Raw genomic sequence first — 2,704 nt, forward strand, 5'->3', positions numbered from 1 at the left:
TCGGAAGGATAATGCTCATTTTACAAGACACCAAAAGCTTGCTTGTCACTCAAAATGTGGTCGGAAAATTCTTGGACTGAAGTCATGGATTAGTTTAAGAATGCACAATATAAATTGTACTATTCCTGTGGTAAGAACATTATCTGTGTTTGTGTGTGGGTTTTTTACGATAGTTCAGTTTTTAAGTGAGTTATGGACATTTTTAATTAACGCTATATTATATATACGCATTACTTACTAAAAATTTGAACTATTGTAAATAACCCATGAAAAAACACAGATAATGCACTTTCCATCAATTTTCATAATAGGTCGATTCACTCCAATTTTTAAGCTAACGGAGCTACGCGTTTTCCTGAGCGTAAATTTGCCATGTAAGACGAAAGCAACAATTAATGGCTGTGTAGCGTGATAATTAAAATAACACTTATAAAATTATTTTAAGTAGTGGTATTATAAATTTACATATTGTTATGTCTATTATTATCTTACTCGCTATATATTTTTAAGTAATTACCTAAGTTATGATGATTTTATAAAGTACACCATTTTACGGTTTAAAAATGGTATCAATAACAGCCTAGAGATTCCCTATAGATAATAATTTTACTTTTAAATTTTATAAGAGGTAAATTCAATCCAATTTTAGAAATCACAAAGTAAAATGTGTTATTATGAACGTAACATTTGCCATATTAGATACTTACGTAAGACGGAGACTAGAGGGATGGGAATACTTTCTAAAAATAGGGAACAAGTATTACAAAGTTATTTATTATCTTTAGAAGAAAGAAAATGTTCGCATTGCTACTACAATAATATATAAAGGATTGAGATTAAAAATTTTTTTAACATATTTTAAATTATTATACTTGTATTGTAATTTAATGTGTAATGAGTTTCCCAAGGCTTCATCTCTACAACAGAAGTTAAACAGGCATGTACTAACTTGTTGCAATCGAATACTTTTTACACTAACCAGTGGCAAATCATTTTTTTTGGATTAAATTTGGTACAGTAAAAGATTTTTTTTATATGAATGTGGCATAGAGCCTAAATTTACCGGCCCTAAATAATTAACAAAAGATTGCATCGAAGATTTTTGTGTGTATTTTACTAAAATATTATAAAATTTTTCATTTACACCTATGATGACACTCTTAAAAATGAACATAATTGCTACTTTTTTATAGAGAGACTTAATTCGCAGAACACCTTTCAACCCTATAGTTTCCCTTCGTGGATCCTTCTAAATAAGACATAATAAGATTCTTATAATGTTATTCTGGTTTGCCTGCAATATTTTTAAAGTACAGTCACCTAATTCGCCCCAAACTAACAACCCATATTGCAGGATTGACTGGTACCTATATAACGCAAAATAAATGATACACATTTTTAGTATAGGTACTCAGCCTCTTATTTATAAAATCGTTGCAATCGTATAATTTTTGGTCCAACAATATGGTAGATAATCTTTTTTTATTTTAAATTTTCAATGCAATGATTTGTATACCTGCAGGTATATCATTATTGTGTATTGACCTCGATTTCACTATTGTTGCTGCAGATAACTTTAACATAATGTAATAAAATATTAAAAATAGATAATTGATATTATAGGTAAAGGTTAATTATTAGGTATGATTTAATCGTTAACAATTTATTCGAGTGCGTGTTTTCTAATATTTATTATGAACCTTATGATAATATTATATTATTACCCATTAACATTTTTTTAAATGTTTGTTGGATATGCTATTTTTTAATTATATGTATGGTTACTATATATTCATGACATAAATAATACATACAATACAATATTATATTTTACAATACTATCTATCTCTTTCAGCTATAACTTGTGTTGAAAGAGAGAGTAATACAAATTGATAAAAGTTGCATGACAAAAATATGTGATTAATACAATAAAGAAAATTTTAAACATTAATAGACATTTGAGTGGAAAGTTTCACGTATATAATTTTAGATTATAAATACAATTTCACTTACACTAAATAATAAAAACGTATATAATATGATATGTAAGCAACGTTCAAGTAAATACAAATTATGAGAGTTTAGAAAACAACCGTGGTAAGTGTATAATTTTTTGTTTCTGAGCGGAGCGATGAATGTATTGATTTTACAATGATGTGTGTTTTTTTATTTTATTTTTTATTTTTGTGTCTGCTATCACGGGTTTGGAGTTTGGGACACTGCTTCGATTTTCGACCAAAAATTCTTAAAAATATAAAAACACAGTTTTTTATAGTTATTTTATGTTCAAATTAAATAACCAAGAATAACGATTTTAGTTATTTTGTTGTAATTTTATAATATTAATTCAACTTACCGGATACTATATTCATAGTAAGTAAAACTATAATGTAAATATAATACAAAACAACCATACCGACAAACCATCTTGACTCAGAATCATTTTTCTTATACAATGACATTGAATTCAAATTTGACACAATCCATAGTGACCCACTTTTAACCTACAGTACAGCAGACCGACACCCACTTGCCAAACTTTTTTTATGATTAACTTTGGTACAGTCAACGTTTTTTATATGAATGTGAACCCTATAGTTATCCTTCGTAGATCCTTTTAAAGAACACCTATTTAAACAGATTCTTATAATGATATTCTGGTTTATCTGCAATTTGTTTGAAGTACAGTTGCCTAATCCGCCCC

The sequence above is a fragment of the Acyrthosiphon pisum genome, chromosome X (genome assembly GCF_005508785.2).
Source record: "Acyrthosiphon pisum isolate AL4f chromosome X, pea_aphid_22Mar2018_4r6ur, whole genome shotgun sequence".
Classification (NCBI taxonomy): domain Eukaryota; kingdom Metazoa; phylum Arthropoda; class Insecta; order Hemiptera; family Aphididae; genus Acyrthosiphon; species Acyrthosiphon pisum.